Source organism: Urocitellus parryii, chromosome 10 (assembly GCF_045843805.1).
Source record: "Urocitellus parryii isolate mUroPar1 chromosome 10, mUroPar1.hap1, whole genome shotgun sequence".
Classification (NCBI taxonomy): domain Eukaryota; kingdom Metazoa; phylum Chordata; class Mammalia; order Rodentia; family Sciuridae; genus Urocitellus; species Urocitellus parryii.
This window is the reverse complement of record NC_135540.1, coordinates 63,729,878-63,744,411: the sequence shown is the minus strand read 5'-3', so window position 1 is coordinate 63,744,411 and position 14,534 is coordinate 63,729,878. Positions and strand designations below refer to the sequence as shown.

The 14,534-nt window shown below is 37.5% G+C and overlaps 1 long non-coding RNA gene across 1 annotated transcript in view; it reads left to right on the top strand.

Moving 5' to 3' along the window:
* Positions 1–13,393, top strand: part of LOC113183407 (uncharacterized) — a 32,712-nt gene extending 19,319 nt beyond the window's left edge. The window contains exon 3 of the long non-coding RNA XR_003300874.1: positions 11,265–13,393. This is a non-coding gene — a long non-coding RNA (uncharacterized LOC113183407). The remainder of the gene's footprint in view (positions 1–11,264) is intronic.
* The last annotated feature ends 1,141 nt before the right edge of the window (positions 13,394–14,534 follow it).

Here is a 14,534-nt window from a genome sequence, read left to right as displayed (position 1 = left end):
GCACAAACAAAGCAGAGGGTTCTCTTTTAAAACACTGAATTCTAGCAAGTTCAAACTGCTAGCACAAACCACTTCTGTTCTTGCAAGCTGTACTCAGATAGCACATTCAAAGCAGACTTCAGTGTTTAACAACTGCAGCAATGGCAAAATATTCAAATTGGTCTAGGAAAAAAAAGTTGAATGTAGGATCACTAAACGTTGAGGGGAAAGATGGAAGAATGTAAACTAGATGTATTCAGTAAAGTTTTATTGGAATTCTATCATGCAAATTTCTCTCAATGTTCCTTTCCAATGCATTTGTCAGCTTCCTAAGAACTGATGTGTATCAATGGCACAAACTCTTGAAACTTGAAATTGAAACAGAATCTGCACACGCAGTTAAGAATTATGTTTAATGCTACTTCAAGAACAAACAGAAATGGAGGGTTCTCCTTTAAAACAGAGTGAATTCTAGCAATTTGAAGCTGCTAGCACAAAATGCTTCTGTTCTGTTCTTGCAATCTCTACTCAGCCAGCATATTCAGACTTTTCCAATCACACCCGTTGCACAATATGTAAATTGGTCTAGAAAGAAAATGTCGTATGTAGGGTCACCAAACATTGAGAAGAAAGAGGGAAGAATGTTAACAGGATGAATTCAGTAAAGTTTCATCGGAATTCTTTACTACAACTTTCTCACAATGATCCTTTCCAATGCCTACTTCCTATGAACTGATGTTTAACAATGACACAGACACTTGAATCTGAAATCGGATCTCGCCATGCTGGGAAAAGGTCTGTTGAATACAGCTTCAAGCTGAAACAAATCAGAGGGTTCTCCTTTAGAACAGAGTGAATCCATTTAAGTAGAAGCTGCAAAAACACACAGATTCTCTTCTGCACTGGGAAGCTCGTCTAAGGCAGCATTTTCAAAGCAGACTTCAGCTCTTCAAAACCTTAGGGGCTCACCAAACTCTGTGGGAAATGAAGGAATGTTATGGGGACTCATTCACCAAAGGTTTCTTGATATTTGTTGGTACACATCTTTCACAATACTCACTGAATAGCATTTCACGATTCCTACAAACAGATGTTTAACAATGGCACAGAGGTTTGAAACTGAAACTGATTCTGCCCATATAGGGAAGAATTCTTTTGAATGCTACTTCAAGCTCAAACAAAGCACAGTATTCTCCTTTAGAATAGAGTGATTTATTGCAAGTTAAAGCTGCAAAAAAAAAAAAAAACAAAACAAAAAAAAAACACTACAGCTTCTCTTCTGCACTGGGAAGCTTTTATAAGCCAGCAGACTCAAACCGAGGTTTAGCCCTTCAACATCACATGGCAGACACATTATTTAATAGATGGTAGAAAGAAAAACCTTGGGACTAGGCTCACCAACCTTTGGTGGGAGAAGGGAATGTTATGGGGATTAATTCACCAAAGGTTTCTTGAAATTTGTTGTCCCACCTTTTTCACAATACTCAATTTTATTGCACTTTCCTACTTACTGCGAACGGATGTTTAACAATGGCACAGAGGTTTGAAACTGAATCTGAGTCTGTCCATGCAGAGAATTGTGTTGGATACTATCTCATGCACAAACAAAGCACAGGGTTCTCATTTAAAACAGAGTGAATTCTAGCAAGTTGAAGCTTCTAGCACAAATTGCTTCTTTTCTATTCTTGCAAGCTCTACTCAGCCAGAACATTCAAAGCAGTGATGGAAAAATATTCAGATTGGTCTAGGAAGAAAATTGTATGTAGGATCACCAAACATTGAGGGGAAAAAGAAAAGAATGTGAATAACATGCATTCAGTAAAGTTTCATTGGAATTCAGTCCTACACATTTTTCACAATGTTATTTTCCAGTGCATTTGTCTACTTTATCTGAACTGATGTTTAACAATGACACAGATACTTGAAACTCAAATTGAATCTGCCTCTGCTGTGAAGAGTTCTGTTGAATACTAGTTCAACCATAAAAAAAGCAGAGAGTTCTCCTTTAGAACAGAGTAAATTCATGCAAGTACAAGCTGCTAAGACATGAATTCTCTTCTGCACTGGGAAACTATTCTAAGCCAGCATATTCAAAGCAAGGTTCAGTTCTTCAACATCACAATACAGGCATGTTATTCCAATATTGATAGCAAGAAATACCTTGGACTAGATTCACCAAAACTTGGGGGCAAAACAGGAAATGTTATGGGGATTCATTCATCAAAGGTTCCTTGAAATTTGTTGGTACACCTTTTTCACAATAATCACTTCAATTGCATTTTTCCAGATCCTATGAATTGATGTTTAAAAATGGCACAGAAGCTTAAAACTAAAACTGAATCTGCCTACGCTGGGAAGAATTCTGTTGGATGCTACTATAAATACAAGCAAAGCAAAGGATTCTCCTTTAGAACAGACTTAGTTCATGCAACAATAAGCTACAAAAACACATGGATTCTCTGTTGCACTGGGAAGCTCTTCTAAGCCATCATATTCAAAATAGGGTTCAGCCTTTTAACATCACATTGCAGGCACATTATTGAAATGGTGGTAGCAAGATAAACCTTGAGATAAGGCACACAAAACTTTGTGAAGCATGAAGAAATGTTATGAGGATTCATTAACCAAAGGTTACTTAAAATTTGTTGGTACATCTTTTTCACAATACTCACTTCAATTGCATTTTCCTGATTCCTATGAAATGATGTTTAACAATGACACAGAAGCTTGAAACTGAAACTGAATCTTCCCATGCTGGGAAGAGTTCTGTTGAATGCTATTCAAGCACAAAAAAGAGCAGAAAGTTTTCCTTTTAAACAGAGGGATTTCTAGAAAGTAGAAGCTGCTAGCACAAACTTTTACTGTTCTGTTTCGGTAAGCTCTACTCAGCCAGCACATTCCAAGTCGACTTTAGACTTTTCCAATCACTGCCATGGCAAAATATTCAAAATGGCCTGGGAAGAAAGACTTGTATGTTGGATCACCAAACATTGTGGGGAAAGAGGGAAGAATCTAAATGGGAGGCATTTGGTAAAGTTTCATTGGAATTCTTTACTAAAGCTTTTTCACAATGTTCCTTTCCATTGCATTTGCCTGCTTCTGAGGAAGTTATGTTTAGCAGTGGCACAAATGCTTGAAAGTGATATTGAATCTGACCAGGCTGGGAAGAGTTCTGTTGAATGCTACTTCAAGTACAAACAAAGTAGAGGGTACTTTTTTAGAAAAGAGTGAATTCATGCAAGTAGAAGCTTCAAAAACACATGGATTCTCTTCTGCTCTGAGAAGCTTTTGTAAGACAGCAGATTTAAAGAGCAGTTCAGTCTCCCACATTGCACCACAGGCACATAATTTAAGTGGTGTTAGCAAGAAAAACCTTGGGACTAGGCTCACAAACTTTGGGTGAAAGAGGGAATGTTATGAGGATTCTTTCACCAAAGTTCTCTTGATATTCATTGGTCCATCTTTTTCACAATACTCACTACAGTTGCATTTTCCTGCTTCCAAGAACTGATGTTTAACAATGGCACAGAGGTTTGAAACTGAAACTGAATCTGCCCATTCAGGGAAGAATTATGTTAAATGTAACTTCAAGCACAAAGAAAGCAGTGGGTTTTCTTTTAAAACAGTGAATTCTAGCAAGTACAAGCTGCTAGCACAAACTGCTACTGTTGGGTTCTTGTAAGCTCTACTCTGCCAGCACATGTAAAGCAGACTTCAGACTTCTAATCACAGCCAATGCAAAATATTCAAATTGGTCCAGGAAGAGAAGATTGTATGTAGGATCACCCAACATTGAGTAGAAAGAGGGAGGAATATAAACAGGATACTATCAGTAAAGTTTAATTGGAATTCTTTCCTACAACTTTCTCACAATGTTACTTTCCGATGCATTTGCCTGCTTCTTAGGAAATGATGTTTAATAATGACACAGACACTTGAAATTAAAACTGAATCTACCCACCCTGGGAAGACATCTGTTGAATGCTACTTTAACCATAAACAAAGTAGAGGGATCTCTCTCTTTTTTTTTTTTAACAAATTGAATTCTAGCAAGTTAAATTTGCTAGCACAAGCTACTTCTTTTCTGTTCTTGCAAGCTCTACTGAGCCAGCATATTCAAAGCAGATTTCAAGCTTTCCCCATGATGGTGATGAAAAAATATTCAAATTGGTTCAGGAAGAAAAATTTGCATGTAGGATTACCAAACATCGAGGGGAAAGAGGAAAGAATGTGAATAATATGCATTCAGTAAAGTTTCATTGGAATTCAGTCCTGCATTTTTCTCACAATATTCTTTTTCAATTCATTTGTCTACTTTCTACAAACTCATTTTTAACAATGGCACAGAGGCTTGAAACTAAAACTGAATCTGCTAGTGCTGGGAAGAGTTCTGTTGAAGGCTAGCTCAGGCACAAATAAAGCAGTGGGTTCTCTTTTAGAACAGAATGGATTCATGCAAGTAGAAGCTGCTAAAACATACAATCCTCTTCTGTACTGGGAAGCATTCTAAGTCAGCATATTCAAAGAAAGTTTCAGCCCTTCAACATCACATTGTAGGAACATCACTCAAATGGTGGTAGCAAGAAATTACTGGACTAGGCTCACCAAACTTGGAGGGAAACAGGAAATGTTATATGGGAATTCATTCAACCAAGGTTCCTTGAAATTTGTTGGTATACCTTTTTCACAATACTAACTTCAATTGCATTTTCTTGCTTCCTACCAACTGATGTTTAATAATGTCTCTTCAAAGTGAAACTGAATCTGCCCATGCAGGGAAGAATTATTTTGAATGCTACTTCAAGCACAAACAAAGCATAGATTTCTCCTGTAAAACAGAGTGAATTCTAGCAAGTTGAAGCTGCTAGCACAAACTGCTTCTGTTCTGTTCTTGCATGCCCTACTCTGCCAGCACATTCAAAGCAGAAAACCACTACAGAGATAGCAAAATATTCAAATTGGTCTAGAAAGAAAAAGTTGTATTTAGGATCACCAAACATTGAGGGGAAATATGCAAAAATGTAAACAGGATGCATTCAGTAAAGTTTCACTGAAATTCTTTACTATAGCTTTCTCACAATGTCTCTTTGCAATGCATTTGGCAGCTTCCTTCAAACTGATGTTTAACAATAGCACAGACACTTGAAAGTTTAACTGAATCTGTCCATGCTGGTAAGAATTCTATTGAATGCTACTTTAATTACAAACAAAGCAGAGGAGTCTCCTTTAGAACAAATTGAACTCATGGAAGTAGATGCTGCTAAAATATACAGGTTCTCTTCTGCACTGGGAAGCTCTTCTGAGCCAGTGTATTCAAAGCTCTCTTCAGCCATTCAACATCACATTGCAAGAACATTATTTAAATGGTGGAATCAAGAAAAACCTTGGGACTAGGCTTACCAAACTCTGGAAGGAAAGAAGAAATGTAATGGGGATTCATTCACCAAAGTTTCCTTAAAATTCTCTCTTAAACTTTTTCATAATACTTGCTTCATTTGCATTTTCCTGCTTCCTAAAATCTGATGTTTAACAATGACACAGAATCTTGTAACTGAAACTGAATCTGCCCATGCATGGAAGAATTATGTTGAATGCTACTTCAATCACACACACACAAAAAAAGCAGAGGGTAATCCTTTTCAAAGAGTGAATTAATACAAATAGAAGCTACTAAAACACAGATTCTTTTCTTCACTGAAAGCTCTTCTAAGCCAGCATATACAAAGCATGAGCTAGTACATACAAAACACTGTTCAGTCTTCAACATCACATTGCAGGCACATCATTTAAATGATAGTAGCAAGAAATATTTTGGGGTAGGCTCAACAAACTTTTAGGAAAAACAAAAATTGTTATGTGGATTCATTCACCAAAGTTTCCTTGAAATTTGTTGGTTCACCATTTTCACAATTCTCACTTCAATTGGATTTTCCTACTTCCTACAAACCGATGTTTGATGTTTAACAATGGCACAAACACTCAAACTGAATCTGCTAGTTCTGAGAAAAGTTCGGTTGAATGCTACTTCAAGCACAAACAAAGCACAGGGTTCTTCATTACAACTGATGAACTCATGCAAGTACAAGCTGTTAATACATATTATTTTGTGCACTGGGAAGTTCTTCTATGTCAGCATATTTGAAGCCTGGTTTATCCATTCAACATCACATTGCAAGCACATTTTTTAAGTGGTGGTGGCAAGAAAAACCTTGGGACTAGGCTCACTAAACTTTGTAGGGAAGAAGGGAATGCTATGGGGATTCCTCCACCAAAGTTTGGTTGAAATTTGTTGGTTCATCTTTTTCACAATAATCGCTTTAATTTCATTTTCCTGCTTATAAGGAAGATGCTAGAAACTGAAATTGATACTACCTATGCAGATAAGAATGTTGTTGAATGCTACTTCAAGCATAAACAAAGCGGAGGATTCCCCTTAAAAAACAGAATAAATTGTAGCAAGTTCGAGCTGCAAGCAAAAACTGCTTCTATTCTGTTCTTGCAAGCTCTACTCAGACAGCACATTCAAAGCAGACTTCAGCCTTTCCCAATCACAGCAATGGCAAAAATATTCAAATTGGCCTAGGAAGAAAAAGTTGTATGAAGGATCACCAAACATTGAGGGGGAAAGAAGGAAGAATGTACACAGGATGCATTCAGTAATGTTTATTGAAATTCTTTCATACAAATATCTCACAATGATTCCAATGCATTTGCCTACTGTCTTCAAACTGATGTTTTACAATGGCACAGACACTTGAAACTGCCTGTGTTGGGTGGAGTTCTGTTGAATGCTACTTCAAGCACAAACAAAACAGAGGGTTCTCTTTAGAACAGAGTGAATTAATGCAAATAGGGGTTACTAAAACACACAGATTCTCTTCTGTACTTGGAAGCTCTTCTAAGACAGCATGTACATAGTTACATATACACATATACACAGTTCAGCCCCTTCAACATGACATTGCAGGCACATAATTTAAATGTTGGTTGCAAGAAATACCTTAGAGTAAGTAAGCACAGAAAAGCTTGAGGAAAACTAAAATTGTTATGTGGTTTCATTCACCAATGTTTTCTTGAAATTCCTTGGTCAACCTTTTTCACAATACTCACTTCAATTGCATTTTCCCACTTCCTAGGAACTAATGTTTACACTGGCATAAACTCTTACAACTGATACTGAATCTGCTGGTGCTTGCAGGAGTTCTGTTGAATGTTCCTTCAAGCACAAACAAAGCAGAAGGTTCTATGTTAGAACAGATGAACTCATGCCAGTACAAGCTGATAAAACACATGGATTATTTCTGCACTGGAAAGCTGTTCTAATCCAGCATATTCAAAACTCAGTTCAGCGATTCAACAACCTATTGAAAGCATATTATTTAAATGGAGGTAACAAGAAAAACCTTGGGGCTAGACTCACCAAAATTTGAGGGAAATAAGGAAATTTTATGGGGATTCTTTCCCCAAAGTTTCTTCGAAATCTATTGGTCTTCCTTTTTAACAATACTCACTTTAATTGCAGTTTCTCGGTTGCTATGAACTGGTGTTTAAAAATGGCATAGGTGATTGAAATTTAAACTGAATCTGTCAGTGCAGGGAAGAATTCTGTTGACTGCTATTTCAAGCACAAAGAAAACACAGGTTCTCCTTTAAAACAGAGTGAGTTCTATCAAGATGCAGCTGCTAGCACAAACTGCTTCTATTCTTTTCTTGCAAGCTCTACTGAGCCAACACATTCAAAGCAGACTTCAGCCTTTCCCAATCACAGTGATGGCAAAATACTCAAATTGGTCTAGGAAGAAAACGTTGTATGTAGGCTTAAAAGGCCAAGGATCGTCGTCGGAGATTAAAACGCACACACACACAGATAGCAGTGACAAAGATGAAGCACCTATTGTAAGCTGGTGTTAGCTTATATAGAAAGTGAGAGTCAGTTATCTTAAACCAGGAAGCTCCCGGGGCCAATCATAGTAAAGGTCAGGTCATCACCTATGGTGCATGCATGTCCGCCCTGCATAAGATTCATGGGGGGCACGAGCTGTCCATGATCACAGAAGACGGGAGGACCAATTAGAAAATTTTCAAAACAACTTGTTATCCGCCCACTGGCAACTTGCCTGCCGCCATGTTGCATTAGGGGCTCCTTATCTGAAGGGCCCATGGAGTTCTAGCTGCCCACTGGCAATTTGCCCAACACCATGTTTGAAAGGCCCAGGGAGTTCTCAGGGAGACTCCCAACAAGGCTCACCAAACATTTAGAGGAAGGAGGGAAGAATGTACACAGAAAGTGCTGAGAGCCATAGCCAAGGCGGAATGGCCCCTGGAATTTTGCCAATAGTATTGGTTGAGAGGCAAGCCATTAAGATGATGATTGATTCGGTTGTATATTAGACCTTTACTGTCCGCCTCGGCCTGCTACTTTGGAGTTCTCGTGCTACTTTGGAGTTCTTGTGGGGATTCCCAGAGAGTTCCCATTGGTTGGAGAAGTGCGGGAGGAGGGATTTCCAGAGGAGGGATTTCCGGTTGGTGGTTCCTGGAGGAGCCACGTGGTGTTCGGGAGAGTTCCCAGGGAGCGTGTGTGGAGTGTGCTGGTGGAGTTCAGAAATAAAGTTTGTTCCTGCTTCAGTGGCTTGTGATTTGTGCCCAGCCAGACTTCGGCAAGAATGCATTCAATAAAGTTTATTGCAATTGTTTTCTACTACTTTCTGGAAGATCGTTTCCAATGCATTTTCCTGCTTCCTTTGAACTGATGTTTTACAATGGCACAAAGGCTTTAAACTCAATCTGAACCTGCCCATGCTGGGTAGAGTTCTGTTGAATGCTACTTGAAGCACAAACAAGGCAGAGGTTTCTCCTTTAAAAACAACTTAATCAATGCAAGTAGAAGCTGTTACAAGACAGAGATTGTTTTCTGTACTTGGAAGATATTCTAAGCCTGCATATACAAAGCACAGTGCAGCCCTTCAATATCACATTACGGCACATAATTTATATGGTAGTAGCAAGAAATACCTTGGAGTAGGTTTACCAAATCTTGAGGAAAAACAAAAAATTGCTATGTGTATTGATTCACAAAAGTTTTTGAAATTTGTTGGTCCAATTTTATCAAGTACTCTTTCAATTGCATTTTACTGCTTCCTACAAACTGATGTTCAACAATGGCACAGATACTTGAAAATTAAACTGAATGTGCTGGTGCTGGGAAGAATTATGTTGAGTGCAACTTTAAACACAAACAAAGCAGAGGGTTCTCTTTTAAGACAGAGTAAATTGTAACAAGTTGAAGTTGTGAGCACAAACTGCTTCTATTCTGTTTTTGTAAGCACTACTCAGCCAGCACATTCAAAGCAGACTTTTCCAATCACTTCCATGGGAAAATATCCAAATTGGTCTAGTAAGAAAAAGTTGTGTGTAGGATCACCAAACATTGAGGGGAAAGACGGAAGAATGTGAATAGGATGGATTCAGAAAAGTTTCATTAAAATTCTTTCCTACACCTTTCTCACAATGTTCTTTTCCAATGCATTTGCCCACTTCATAGGAACTGATGTTTAACAATGGCAGAGACACTTCAAACTGAAACTGAATCTATCCATGCTGGAAAGAATTTTGTTGAAAACTACTTCAACCACAATAAAAAGCAGAGGGTTCTTCTTTAGAAGAGATGGAATTAATGCAATTAAAAGCTGATAAAATCCACGTATTATATTCTGAAATTGGAAAACTTATAAGCAAGCATATTGCAAATCCTTCAGTTCTTCACCATCACACTGTATGCACATTATTTAAATGGTGCAAGAAAAACCTTGAGACTGGGCTCACCAAAACTTGGGGGAAAAGAGGGAATGTTAAGGCAAAACGTTCCTTGAAAATTGTTGGTCCACCATTTCCACAATACTCATTTCAATTGCATTTTCCTGCTTCATATGAACTGATGTTAAAATGAAACAGAAGCTTGAAACTGATACTAAATCTGCCCATTCAGGGAAGAATTATGTTAAATGCTACTTCAAGCACAAATCAGAGGGTTCTCCTTTAGAAGAGAGTAAATTCTAGCAAATTGAAGCTGCTAGCACAAATGCTTCTGTTCTGTTCTTCCAAGGCTTACTCAGACAGCAAATTCAAAGCATAGTTTGGCTTTTCCCCATCATAGAGATGGCAAAATACTCAAATTGGTCTAAGAATAAAAAGTTGTTTGTTGGCACACCAAATATCGAGGGGAAAGAAGGCAGTATGCATTCAGTAAAGTTTCATTGGAATTCTTTCCTACATCTTTCTCACAATGTACCTTTCCAATGCATTTGTCCACTTCCTATGAACTGATGGTTAATAATGGCATAGAAGCTTGAAATTGAAACAATCTGTCAGGGATGGGAAGAGTTCTGACGAATTCTACTTCAAGCACAAACATCACAGAGAGTTCTTTAACAGAGTGAATTGTGCAAAAAGAAGCTGTTAAAACACGTGAAATCTCTGCACTGGGAAGCTCTTCTAAGACAGCATATTCAAAGTGTGGTTTAGCCCTTAAACATCACATAGCAGGCACATTATTTAAATGGTGGTAGCAAGAAATACCATGGGACGAGGCTCACCAAACCTTGAAGAAATAGAGAGAATGTTAAGGCAATTCATTCACCAAATTTTCATTGAACTTCATTGGTCCACCAGTTCATTTCAATTGCATTTTTTTTTTTGCTCCCTAAAAACTGTAGCTTAATAATGGCACAGATGTTTGAATCTCAAACTAAATCTGTTTATACTGGGAGGAATTCTGTTGAATGTTTCTTAAACCATAAACAAATCAGAAGGTTCTCCTTAAGAACAGAGTGAATTCTAGCAAGTAGAAGCTGCAATACAAACTAATTCTGTTTGGGATTTGCAAGCTCTACGCAGCTAGCACATTCAATGCAGACTTCATTTTTACTTCATTGCTGTAATGGTAAAATATCCAAATTAGTCTAGGAAGAAAACGGTGTATATAGGCTCACTGAAAATTGAGAGAAAAGAGGGAAGGATGTGAATAAGATGCATTCAGTAAAATTTCATTGAAATTCTTTTCTACACCTTTCTCACAATGTTCCATTCCAGTGTATTAATCTGCCTCCTTTGAACAGATGTTTAACAATGGTACAAACTCTTGAAACTGAAACTGAATCAGCCCTTGCAGGGAGAATTCTTGTGAATTCTATTTCAAGTGCAAACACAGCAGAGGTTCTTATTTAGAAAAGAATGACTTCTAGCAGATGAAGCTGCAGGCACAAACTGCTTCTCTTTTGTTCTTGCAGGCAATAATGAGCCAGCACATTCAAAGCAGACATCAGCCTTTTCTCATCACAGTGATGGCAAAATATTCAAACTGGTCTAGAAAAAAAAAGTTGTTTGTAGGATCAGCAAATATTTGAGGGGAAAGAGAGAAGAATGTAAACAGGATGCATTCAGAAAATTTTCATTGGAATTCTCTCCTACAAATTTCTCACAATGTTATTTTCCAATGCATTTGCCTGCTTCCTTCAAACTGATGTTTAACAATGGCACAGACCTTTCAAACTGAAACTGAATCTGTCCATGCTGGGAAGAGTTCTATTTAATGCAACTTCAAGCACAAAGTAGTGGTTTCTGCTTTTGAATAGATGAACTTATGCAAGTATGAGCTGTGAAAACACACAGATTATATCAGCACTGGGAAGCTCTACTAAGCCAGCATATTCAAAGGGGGATTCACCATTCAACATCACATTGCAAGCACATAACTTAAATGGTGGTAGAAAAAAAAAAAAAAACTTTGGACAAGGTTCACTAAACTTTGTGGGGAAAAATGGAATGTTAAGAGAATTCCTCTCCAATGTTTTCTTGACATTTGTTGGTCCACCTTTTTCACAATACTCACTTAATTGCAGCTTCCTGTTTCCTATGAACTGATGTTTAATAATGGCACAGATGCTTCAAACTGAAACTGAATTTGCATGTGCAGGGAAGAATTCTATTGAATGCCACCGTAAGCACAAACCAAGCAGAGGTTGTCCTTTAAAACACAGTGAGTTCTAGCAAGTTGAAGTTGATAGCACAAACTGCTTCTGTTTTGTTCCTGCAAGCTCTACTGAGCCAGCACACTTAAAGCAGACATCAGCTTTTTACCATTATAGGGATGGCAGAATATTCCAATTGGTCTACAAATGAAAAGTTGTATTATATAGGATAACCAAACATTGAGTGGAAGAGGAAAAAAATGTAAACAGGGTTTATTCAGTAAAGTTTCAATGGAATTCTCTCCTACAATTTTCTCACAACATTGTTTTCCAATGCATTTTTCTGTTTTCTTCAAACTGGTATTTCACAATGGCACAAATGCTTGAAACTAAATCTGAATCTTTCCATGCTGGATAGAGTTCTGTTGGATGCTACTTCAAGCACAAACAAAGGAGAGGTATCTCCTTTAAAAACAAGTGAATTTTTGTAAGTAGAAACTGTTAAAATTCACAGATTTCTTTTCTGAACTGGGAAGATCTTCTAAACCAGCATATTCAAAGCAGAGTACAGCCCTTCAACATCACATTGAAGGCACAGAATTTACATGCTGGTAGCAAGAAATACCTTGGAGAAGGCTCACTAAAACTTGAAGAAAAAACAAAATTTTTATGTGGATTCATTCACCAAAGATTCCTAGAATTTTGATGGTTCACCTTTTTAACAATACCCACTTCAATTGCATTTGCCCGCTTCCTACAAACTGATGTTCAAGAATGGCACATTCACTTGAAACTGAAACTGAATTTGCTGATGCTGGGAAGAGTTCTGTTGAATGTTACTTCAAGCACAAACAAAGCAGAGGGTTCTTCTTTAGAACAGATGAACTCATGCAAGTACAAACTGTTAAAACACATGAATTATTTTCTGCACTGGGAAAATCATCTAAGGCAGCATATTCAAAGCAGGGTTCAGCCATGCAAACTCACATTGCAAGCACATTATTTAAATGATGGTAGCAAGAAAAATCATGGAACTAGGCTTACAAAACTCTGTGGGGAAAAGGGAATGTTACGGGGAGTCCTTCAAAATTTTCTTTAAATTTGTTGGTTTACATTTTTCACAATACTCCATCTAATTGCAGTTTCTGGATTCCTATGAATTGATGTTTAACAATGGTACAGATGCTTGAAACAGAAACTAAATCTGCCCATGCATGGAAGAATTCTGTTGAATTCTACTTCAAGCCCAAATAAAGCAAAAGGTTCTTTTTTTAGAACAGAGTAAATTACAGCAACTTGAAGCTGCAAGAACAAAGTTCTTCTATTGTCTTCTTGCAATCTCTTCTCAGCACAATCAAAGCAGACTTCAACCTTTCTTCATCACAATGATAGCAAAATATTCAAATTGATTTAGGAAGAAAAAGTTGTATGTAGGATCATAAAACATTGAAAGGAGACACAGAATAATGTGAATAAAATGTATTCAGAAAAGTTTCATGATTTTTTTCCTACACCTTTCTCACAATGTTTTGTTTCAATGGATTTGCCCAATTCATAGGAACTCATGTTTAATAATGGCACATGTGCTCACACTGAAACTGAATCTGTCTGTTCTGGGAAGAGTTTTGTTGAATGCTACTTCAACCACAAACGAAGCAAAGGGTTGCCCTTTAGAACAGTGAACTACTGCAAGTAGAAGCTTCTAAACATGTAGATTCTCTTCTACACTGGGAAGCTGTTCTAAGCCAGCCTATTCAAATCATGGTGCAGCCCTTCAATATCACATGGCAGCCACACTATTTAAATGGAAGTAGCAAGAAAAACTTTGGGACTAGGCACACCAAATTTGGGGGGAAAGAAGGAATGCTATGGGATTCATCCACCAAAGTTTCCTTGAAATTTGATTGTCCACCTTCTATGCAATACCGACTTCGCTTGCATTTTACTTCTTATTCTGAACTGATATTTAACAATGACATGGATTTTGAAACTGAAACTGAATAGATACATGCAGGGAATAATTCTGTTGAATGTTACTTTAAGCACATAGAAAGCACAGGGTCTCCTATAAAACAAAGTGAATTTTAGCAAGTTGCAGCTGCTAGCAAAAACTGCTTCTGTTCTGTTCTGGCAAGCTCTACTAAACCAGTACATCCAAAGTAGTCTTCAGCCTTTACAGATCACAGCAATGGCAAAATATTAAAATTGGCCTAGGAAGAAAAATTTCTATGTAGGATCACCAAACAGTGAGAGAGAAGATGGAAGAATATAAGTAGGGTGCTTTCAGTAATGTTTCATTATAATTCTTCCCTATAACTTTCTAACACTATTTCTTTGCAATGTATTTGCCAGCTTCCTATGAACTGATGTTTAACAATGGCACAAAATGTGAACCTGAAACTGAATCACCTATGATGAGTAGAGTTTGGTTGAATGCTACTTCAATCACAAAGAAAACAGAGTGTTCTCATTTAGGAAAAAAACTAATTCATGCAAGTAGAAAGTCTTAAAACACACGGGTTATCTTCTGAACTAGGAAGGTCTTCTAACTTAGAATATTCAAAGCAGGGTTCAGCCTCATATTGAACA